A 10,907-nucleotide genomic window follows, 5' to 3' on the forward strand; every position below is an offset into this window, starting at 1 on the left:
ATGCGTTTATTTGGATATGCTTTTCATGGTGGTGTCAACAGCCTCTAGTATGCAGATGACAACATTTATTTTCTCTGGAAATGATGAGCAACTGGCTACAAATCTTAAGTGGATCATCGCCAGCTCTGAGCATACGTCTAGTATGAGGATAAAATATGGCAGAAGAACATTTATTCAGGTCCCATTGGGAAATTCCCCATTATTTGGGGATACCTCATCACCATTAAAAAACTCACTAGGGTTGCTTTGCAACTCGTGAGAATAGGTCGGTAGAGAGGGAAGCTTTTGTCCTATGCTGAGTTATTCTTATTAGAACCTGTCTAGCCAGCATCCCTGTATACTTCATTCCTTTATTTAAATTCCCCAATTGCTTCTTGATTTAATCAACACCCATATGCCAAATTGTCTCTAGAATAATTTTGAGGACCATAGAAATATTAATAGAAATATTAACTATTAATATCATATGTTGTGTTTCCTTTATTACTTTTGAAACGGTTTGTTGCGCTTTCCGTTCCTTGAAGTTTTTCTATCAAATTGTACTCCCTCCGATTCATAAACTTGACACTAATATAGATTAATATAGATGTATCTAGATGCTTTTTAATTGTAGATATATCCATTTTAGTATCAAGTAATATAAACCAGAGGGAGTATTAGTTTTTGCCCTCTGGTATGAGAGGCTTCGATATTGTGCTCTCGGTCACTTCTTTTCTAGACTTGCTAACCTATTATGGACATGAATAATACAATTGGGAGTGTGAGCCCTTAATTCGTAAGCAGGTTCATTAATTATAAGGCTGTTTGCATTGATTGGTGCAGAGGCCGGGGCATTATCTCCTTTTAGAAAAATCATAATTATAAGCCCGAGCTAGGAGCATGGACATCACCACTAGAACGATGTCTCTATTGATCTACCTCAATCCGCCGCCAATCCATTCCGCCTCTTATGGCCCTGGGGACTTGGAGGCGTGTCGGATTACGGGTCCTCGCCGGCGAAACTGTTCCCGTTCTTTCTTTAGATTTCTTTCTCAGTGTCTTATTTCAGACGGTGAGGCGGCGACTATATCTTGAAGTCAAAATAAGGTCCTCCCACTCTATCATTTCGTTGGTGGTGCGTTTAGCACCGGCGGAGGGTGCCTAGAGTTTGCATCCCGTGAATCTCCTGGGATCTAGTCGGTTTTCGTGTTTGTTGGTGCAGTTTTAGTTCTATCTCTTATGACCTACGACTCTAATCTTTGACGATGGTTGCTCCCGTGCGTTGGTTCTTTGCAGCCTTCGAGCATCTCTAGCAGAGCCCGAACTAGCGGCCGAAATCGTAAAATTCCAGCGAGAATAGGGGTTCGGGCCGAAACTGGGCCAGAATGGAGCCCGAACTTGCGGCCTGGCCCGTAAAGCGAGTTCGGGCCCCCGAGAAATCCATCGGTCGCCCTGTATTAAAAGGGTTCGCGGAGGGAAGTTCAGTTCGCAAACCCTACTCCCCTCCACCATTCCACTCCCTCCGCCGGCGCCAAGAAATTTTTTTGGCGAGCGATCCAGCGAGCCCCAGGCAGCGATCCAGCCCCTGCGTCGGCGCGATAGCGTCCCGTGGCGTCTCCCAAGACCATGGCACCGGATTGGGTGGCGGCGACTTGCCGCCTCGTCCGCATGTGGTCCGCACCGAGGCGGAGCGGCGGGAATGGAAGAAGTCGGAGGGCGCGTGCAAGCGCAGCGCCCGCCGGTGGAAGAACGGGGCTCACGCCCCCAGGGAAGCTCGCCAGGTACGGCAACGCCGGCGAGGGCTCCTCGTCCGGCCAGTCAAGCCGCGCACCGCGGCTCCCCGTCGCGGATAGCAGTGACGACGGGGACCTCATCCCCGCGCGGTCGCCCACCATCTACGTCGGGGACTACGTCCACGGAAGCGACAAGGAGGAGGCTGTCCTCGCGCAGAGCAAGGCCGTCAGCGAAGCGGAGGCTCGCGCTCGCTTCCGCCGGGAGGAGGCGGACGCCATCCGCCAGGTCCGAGATAACGAGGCGGCCCGCCGGGAGGCCCGCGTCCGCCGCGTCAAGCTCGAAATAGTCGAGCTTGACGCCGACGACGCGTGAAGCTCGTCCACGACAGCGTTGGCGCCGTCTGTCGCCGACACGCTGCGCCACCACCAGCACCGCCGCGCGTAGGTCACTATATTGGCCGCATTTTGCTTAGCTAAAGTAGCGCTCGCCGGTGTACCAGTAATATAGCTTTAATTTGTCGAACAATGTAAGTTTTGATGCTTAATTGGAGCATCAATTTCATGTCAAAATATGACCATCGCCTAATTTACCCGCGCCATTTTGAATTCCGCTTTTCAGTTCCACTTTATGGTTTATAATCTGTGACAACGGTTTTCCGGCCCGTAAACACGAGTTCGGTGAACTGAACTCGCATTTTTCAGTTCACGTGTTTAGGCTGTGCTAGAGATGCTCTTAGCATGATGGCTTCACTTTTTTTTCTACTACAACATGTTCTACTACGACAAGCTTTGACCAATTCACACAAAAAAAGATACAAGCTTTGACCCATTACAGTGACAATTAATGCATGTAGTTATCGCTAGGTGGTCCATGGATCTATTTATATTTTTTTGTCACTTCTTATGTTTTTTGTACTGCTATGATGATTATTGATATATCGATAAAATTTTCACGAAATAAATAAATAATAAGCCAAGGTTTCGCCTCGATTTTTAAAATGTCCAAAGGAGAAGCCCGAAGGGTTCACCATATACAATGAGGGCCATCGGCCATGACGTGCAGCTGGTCGTTGGCTTGGCGCTAGTGAACTCCGTGTCCGATTGTGCTGTACGTACTCGACGCGTATGCGACTACGTGTCCAACCGTGCTGTAGCATGTACGTGTAGCTATGGTCTCCGATTCCGACCGATACCGCGAGTCCGTTTACGACTTCACCTTCCTGGTGTTTGAGCTTTGCGTTGCTGGTTCCATAAATACAAGAGAGGAGCGCATCGCAGAAGACAAAGTTCGGTGATCCTCGCCGTGCGGCTAAGTACCACACAGAAACCAGCTCGACGATCCGCGTCCGCAACATAAGCACTAGAGTCAATGAAGCTTCATACGGCCGTCCTGGGCGTCATCCTCCTCCTCGCCCTTGTTCTAAACCCCAATGGCGTTGAGGCACGGCCTGCCCCAGCCGACGGCCCAGAAGAAATCGTCAAGCTACAGCCTTTTCGTCTTCGGGGATGACTTCGCCGACAACGGGAACCTCCCGCTAACCGACCCCGTCACCCAGATGTCGCGGCAGTGGGCGTACCCCTACGGCTCCTCCTATGTTGACGCCGATGGAAACCCACGACCAAATACTCCGTCGGGACGCTTCTCCAACTATAAAATTCAGTCCGATTTCATTGGTATGCACCTTATGATTATTTCAACTAGCTAGTATGATTATTTATGATTGCCAATTCGCTATAGTATATATACTCACACGTGTGATCTCTTGTAACTTTCAGCAACGATCCTGGGGCTCGAGGAAGCACCTCCAGCCCACGCCCTCACGGCGGAGAAGACCTGCGACCCTTCCGGCATGACCTTCGCTCATGGTGGCGCTGGCGTGCTGGATACCACGTCGGCACACAAGGTACCCACCCTTGCCAAGCAAGTGGACACTTTCAGGAAGATGGTTAAAGATGGGATCATCACAGAGAAGCAATTGAGTCGCTCCGTGGCCCTCGTGGCCATCTCCGGCAACGACTACTACGGGAACACCGGCGTGATTGGTCTGAGTGCCCCAAACGATGTAAGTAGCTACCAGCAGACCAAAACTTTGAACAGTTTATTTATTTATTTATCTCTGCTTCTTGCTTACTAAATTTGATACTATCATGTATGTATTCAGATCAATGCTTATATTGCGAAGGTGACCAAGGAGATTGCCGACAATGTGGACCAACTGCAGAAGCTCGGGGTGACAAAGGTTCTTGTGAACAACTTGCACCCTGTCGGCTGCACGCCATCCCAAACAAGGACAAGCAACTACACCGCGTGCGACGTCTTCGGAAACCTGGGTGCATCTGTCCATAACAATAACCTGAAACAAGTGATGGAAGCAAAGAAGAATGTCCACGTTGTCGACCTCTACACCGGCTTCAGTAACATAGTGGATAATGTACCAGGTACGTACATACATGCATGCATCTGCAAGTATCATTGTATCAATGCTATTAAGTATAAGATTTCTAATCTATGAATTTGATTGTGTGTTTGAAATTGATACGAACAATTTTATCTGATGTACCTATAGGTAAAGGCCAAGAGCTATCCAAGCAATTCAAGCGGAAGTTGTCGCCGTGCTGTGAAAGTTTCGATTCAAAGGGTTACTGTGGACAACAAGGCGAGTCGTCGGAGCTTCTTTACACGGTGTGCGACAAGTCCAGCAAATTTTTCTACTGGGACGACATGCACCCGACACATGCAGGGTGGGAGGCAGTGATGAAACAGTTGGAGAAGCCATTGAGAGAGTTTGTAGATCAAGACTAGCTAGGATTTTCGTAGATATTTTTATTGTTTCTCTTCGATTGTACTGGCTTGGAGTATCTAGAGCTATGGATTTTTTTACTCTTTAACAATTCTATTTATTACACGATTAAACCTTTTTTGTGAAAATTATGTTCGTAGTCTTCCATCTTCCATGAACAACGAAGATGTGTTCTAGGCCTTTTGGGAATTATATAATTGATTGACTACATAACTAGTACGAAGCTTAGACACGGCGACATGCATAATAATTTCTGATTCGATTTGTCAAACAAATCTACTCCCTCCGACTAGATTTAGGTTTCGGACACATAGTTGAACCGTTTTACATTTTGGTCCTCCCGCTTTCAAAGTCGAAACGATCGACTCCCGTTCAATCGATCTGATCGTCCCGATCGAGCGCTGGCGCCGGCGGGCCGGCGGCCTCCCGCGATTCGCCGGCCTCCGTCGAGCTCGCCTAGCGCCGCCGGCCTCCATCGAACTTTACTGTCGCCGCCGGCCTACGTAGAGCTCGCGCTGCCGCCAGCCTCCCTGGAGATCGCCTCTCGCCATGGTTCCGCCGGAGATCACGCCGCCAGCCTCCCTGGAGATCGCGCCGCGCATGGTTCCGCCGGAGATCGCGCCGCCGAAGTTCGCGTCGCGCATGGTTCCGCCTCAAGGAGGGCGGCGCCGCTGGGCCAGTATCTCATCCCTCCTTGACGGCCACGCCTGCAGCCTTCTCCCGCAGGCCACTCCACCAAGCTCGCCTCTCGCCGGCGGTCGCTGCTCGCCTCCTGCGTCCATGGGTCCGCCTCGAGGAGGGCGGCGCCGCCGGGCTAGCTCATCCCTCCCCGGCGGCCGCGCCTGCAGCCTTCTCCCTCAGGGCACTCCGCCGAGCTCGCTTCTCGCCGCCGGTCGCCGCTCACCTCCTGCGCCCATGCGTCCGCCTCGAGGAGGCCGGCACCGCCGGGCAAGCTTCTCCTCCCATCCTGTAGCCGTCCCTCCGGCCTGCACCCTGCAACCTTCTCCCGCCGTCTTTCTTCTCGACGAGAAGGCATGGACGCAAGGTCGATCGCTGTCGCCTCAACTGCCGGAGCCGTCCCTCGCCATTGTCCGCGTTGATGAAGCAGAGCAGGATGAAGCAGAGCAGCAGCTGGAGCATCCTGGATTCTGTAACACATTGCAATGTCTCCATTTTGTAGGTCCTCCAATCTGCATCACATGTTGATTTGGAGAGTACATGAGTATAATGTAAACAGGAATAGCATTTTGTTCTTTGAATCTACAAACTAGTTCAGTGAGTATAATGTAAACAGGAGTAGTTGTGCAGATCCTGTAGACTGAATATGAATCACTAGTTCAATGAATGAATCAGAACTGTGAGTCTCCATAAGCAAACAAAATTTCAATGTATTCCATTCTGTATAAGCAAACGACATTCTTTCATTTTGAGCAGGCTCCTTAAGTAATCATATATACTTCAGAGATCAGTAGAAGAGGCAAAAGAGATTTCTGAAACCTTGACTGTTTGATGTTTATTTGGAGGATTAGATGCTGATTATTTGAAACTGAAACATGGTGGCACTGGTTTATTGCTTCTGAAAGTGCTGAAGGGTATTGTCTGGAGTAGGATTTCATGTTACCTTGTCTGGTTGTAGTTTGCAACCTTATGGAAGTAAATAACTGCAAAGGAAAATTAAAGTTTGCACTGCATATAAATTCAGACAGTGTTAACTGTCACTTGCATATAAATTCAAGTTTCAGAACTTTGAATGATTTGGAGTACTGCTTGAAAGCACATTTTCTCATTCATATTATCACAGCAATATGCAGTAAGGATAGGATTTGAGTACCTTTTCACAAAAAGTCATGATCATTCCAGTTTTAGAAATACTCCAGTAAGAAAACTGTAAAGTAGGTTGCTCCAGTAAACTGTATAGCTCAGCTTTTTCAAATATTCATCACATTATTCATCCAGTAAACCATAACGGTCATTGGAGTAGCTTTAATGGGATATACCTTTTCCGCTTCTTCTTGGACGACTGTCATGGGAAACACATGCAGGGAGCTGGTCTTCAAAATATGTTGGAGTAAAATACTAAATGCGAAACACATGCAGGGAGCTGGTCTTCAGAATATGGAAAACACATGCTTTCTAAATGCAACTCTCCAGTGCATCACTCACACTGTCCCACTTTTCCCACTTTTCCAGAAGCTCCGTTGCACCGATCACTACACTCCATGCTCATGTATGTGTGTATTGTTCTATGGGAGCTTTTTGTTGTGTTAAATGTCCATTTTCTCACTTTGCTTTCCATGATTTGTTACCTCATAGATGATGAAGATGGGTTTTGTTCTTTCTGCGCCCTTAAAGAACATATAGAGGAGTCAATTCAAAGGTCTGGGTCGGTTTTAATGCCAACAAGGTTTAAAGATAATTTAAGCAGTATCCTTTGAGTGGAGTTTATGTTTTCTCTTAACTTTGGATGATGCACATGACAAATGTTAAAAAAGATTGATAAATAAAGTTTGTCTATTCCTTGACAAGATTTGCCAGAATTAAATCCAGGTTTTATACCAGGTCAACAACAGGATGCACATGAGTTCCTTCGTTGCTTGCTAGAAAGTTTGCGTAAGTGTACCCTTGACAATACTTGCGATGAGGAAAGTATTGTCAAGCAGGTGTTTGGAGGTCGATTAAAAAGCCAGGTATGTATACTTTGTCATTGCTAATTTTTTTCGTTGCACTTGTGTTCCAACTAACGCAATTATCTTCGTACGGTTGACATGCCATGATTGTGGCCACTGCTCAGAGATATCAGAGCCCTTCCTTGATCTAAGCTTGGAGATTGATCAGGTTGATAACCTTGTTTCCGCCCTGGAATCTTTTACCAAGGTGGAGCGAATAGGTGGTGTAGAGAACAAGCTAACCTGTTATAGTTGTAATGCTCAAGTTTGTAAGTACAAGCGGTTTGTGATTGATGAAGCACCTGATGTCATTGCATTTCAATTCAAGCGCTTCACCACACTTGATGGTTCCATTGAGAAGATTGCCTGACATGTGGCATATCCATCAGAACTTGACTTGAAGCCATTCCACAGTGATCCAGACATGGAGGTGAGTTTTTGTGCTCTTTACTTCTTTTAGGTTTATCATTAAGCATATTTTGATGTTTTCCTTGTATTTTCACATTCATCGGGACCTAAAATATGATCTTTATGGCCTTGTTGAGCATTCTGGCTCACCAAACTTTGGCCATTATGTGTGCACCATTCGTTCTTCACCAAGCAGTTGGCACTTGATGAATGACTCACTTGTAAGTGTCAGTAGTCATTTGCTCTTTCTTTTCATGACAAATATTTTCAGCTTCTAAAAGTCATGTGTGTTGCAGGTTGATTCCATTACTGAGACAAGAGCACTACATCAGGAAGCATATATGCTCTTCTATGTTAGACAGGGATTATTTCCTTGGTTCTCAAGCTTGCTAGAGCATACTGTGTTGATGCCTGTGACTGAACACCAAACGAAGGTGAAGAAAACAAAGACTGCATCTGCGACTAAATCTTTCAAAAGCGTTTCCCTGGGTCAGAATGCACCGCAGTTAATGAAGGGCGAGACATCTGCACGAAGAAATTGCCTTCTGAAGAGCCTAGACTCACACAATGTGATGATTTGTTGAATTTTTTTCATAATCTAGTAGACAGACTATTATTACTCTTGCTCTTCTCAGTTATTAGTAGACTGACAAGATGCCATTCATGATAGAAACTCGCAGCTTCTGTGTTATCGATATGTTTATTGGTGGAGTAAGAAACTCACAGGTGGCTACCTAGGATAGCTTTGGCAGTAGTAGCATACTGAAATAATTGACAGCAATATTCATTGTAAATATACTCCAGTAAGCAATATTCTCTGATTGGTTTCCAGTAAGCTTACTCCACTAAGCAATATTCACTAAGCATACTGGAGCAGAAGTGTAGGCCCTCTTTCTACTGTGATAGTTCAACAGGAGTACTCATTGTTAATGATATGCCACTTTGGTCAATGATATGTCAGACAATAACTACACATCTCCTTTTTATTTGATTGTGTATTGGTGAAGGTGCAATTGAATAAGTGAAATATACTGTACTAACCATGCGTGAGTAGGATTGTACTGTAACTAGCTAGCTAGCAGATGGAGTAGTAACTGAACTTTTCATGGAGAACTAAAAAGACGAGATTTAAGAAGCGTGGAAGGGGAGACGAAGACATAACCTGCCGCAGAGGCGCAGACCTGTCCCTTGACCTTGATGTTGATGTGGCCTGCCGTCGCCCGCCCTGGTGCCCGGCATCTCCGATTGCTCCCTGCGGAAGAGATGTACCGCCATCGAGCAAAATGCCCATTTTTAGCTCAAGTCCACGCCGGATCCAACGCTACCACTTGATTCGAACTCCGCCGCGCCGCCAGCAGCAGAAGCACGGCGATTGGATCTTCATCAGCCACCACGAAGACTACGCTGTGCCGCCAACACCGGCACCGCGAGAGATCAAAGCCGCCATTTTTAGGATAGCCTTGCTTGGCACAAGAGGATGAGGGTGGCCGTGAATCGAGAGAAGGAGAGAGTGTCTGCGACGCGGGAGAAGGTGGCGGCAAAGTCCGCATAAGGTTTAGGGCGGGGGCGGGGCGGAGGGGGAGCGGCGTCGAGAGGCGGGCGCCATCGACGACAGCAAGGGAGAGGGGCGCGGAGGCGTACTCAGCGAGGAAGAGACAGGAGGTGGGCGGTGCGCGAGGGCCGTTCGCTGGTCGGGAAAAAGCGAAGGGGGTTTTCGTAAAAATAACGCTCGGACACCTAAATCTAGTCGGAGGGAGTAACATATGCAAGACGGCGCTCAGGCTGCGACTGATGATAGACTGCGAGATTGAGATTCAATCATCCCACTAACGGCTATATATACATGACAAGGATACATATATATCTCAAAGTAGAACGCTCTCTCTTCTTCTCTCCACTCTCCTCTCCTCTACAAGTAAATGTTAAAGTCAAACTAACAGACGCACCCCGCACGTGGCTTATGACAACAGAATTGTATTTATAGAACTGTAATATCAGGAAGTGTGGCTATCACGCCCAAAACGTGTACATACTAAAGGGGTAAAAGCATCCCAATGGAGTGTGACTTTTTTTTTGCACTGATTGGAGCCAGATCCCTGCTAGTACAGATAAATGGAGAATTTCCATGCTAAACCAATATGAATCATGGATGGCAAATAATTGGAAATCATTTTTGGACAAAGTTTTCCATAGGTTTGGCTTATCACCCGAGAAAGTGGAAACGACATGGTAGGAGGTTTGCACCCAGACTCACGATGATTTGGCTAGCCAACGATGCAGAATCAGCAACATGCGCGGTCAGAGGTTGCTGAAAAGAGAACATGCTTGTAACCAGAGGTACTAACGGTGACCCTAAGGCAACCGTCGAGAAACTTTCGGGTGTGTTGACGGAGTCATGGCCAACTGGCCCGTGGATCATCTCGACGCTGTGCGAAGGTTTGTAGTCCGGTGGCTTGAGCCGCTTCTGATCCGCACACGGTTGCAACTGCAGCACCAGAGGGAGACGCTTGTTGCAGATCCGCCACAGTAGCTTGGAGTTGCACCGAGCGGGCTTCGAGATTCGGCTTCCATGCACATAAATCAGCTAGTTGAGTGGTCTGATTTGCGATCTGTTTTGACATGGCCTCCTGCCGGGCCATGTGCGAAGCTGATTCCTGGCACAACTACATCGACAACGTCTCCTAGTTCTTGGTCAAGAGCGTCGCCGTGTCCTGCCTCATTTGTCGAGATACTCCTTGAGAGCGGGATCCATGGTGGAGAGGAGGCGACGTCAATTGACAGTATAGCGGCGGGTTTCCAGTGTGGTGGGGAAAAGGAGACCGACCCGGCAAATCTGATACCAGATGTCAGGATACCTGGGATCTATTCTTATCAGAAGTATATGGTAGCAATATCCGATTAAAACGATGGTGGCAATATTCGATTACAGGGGACAATTCTCCGCCGCCGCCTAGGCAGTGACCTCGAGGATGCTTCTCTCCTTTGACAGTTGATGCCTTAAGTAGATGAGGATGGCGTGCTTGCCGTCACTTGGTCTAGTTGTCACCCAGGTAGCGTCTGCTGGGCTGGACGAGTCTTGCGGGCCGTGTGCATCACAAGACGAGACCCGTCCGTCTCCTTGTCCCCCGAGGCATACTTAGTATGTGGGCTAACAAATACAACATTTTTTCTTGTTTCCCGTTCCTTCTTTAGATTTCTTTTTCAGTGTCTTGTTTTAGACGGTGAGGTGGTAACTATATCTTGAAATCAAAATAAGGCCGTCCCCACTCTATCCTTTCTTCGGTGGTGCGTCTAGCACTGGCGGAGGGTGCCTAGAGTTT

At 47.6% G+C, this 10,907-nt stretch overlaps 1 pseudogene; it reads left to right on the forward strand.

Annotated features, from left to right (window-relative positions):
* The first annotated feature begins 3,081 nt into the window (after positions 1-3,081).
* Positions 3,082-4,519, forward strand: LOC124686434 (annotated as a pseudogene).
* The last annotated feature ends 6,388 nt before the right edge of the window (positions 4,520-10,907 follow it).

Source organism: Lolium rigidum, chromosome 2 (assembly GCF_022539505.1).
Source record: "Lolium rigidum isolate FL_2022 chromosome 2, APGP_CSIRO_Lrig_0.1, whole genome shotgun sequence".
NCBI classification, from domain to species: Eukaryota; Viridiplantae; Streptophyta; class Magnoliopsida; order Poales; family Poaceae; genus Lolium; species Lolium rigidum.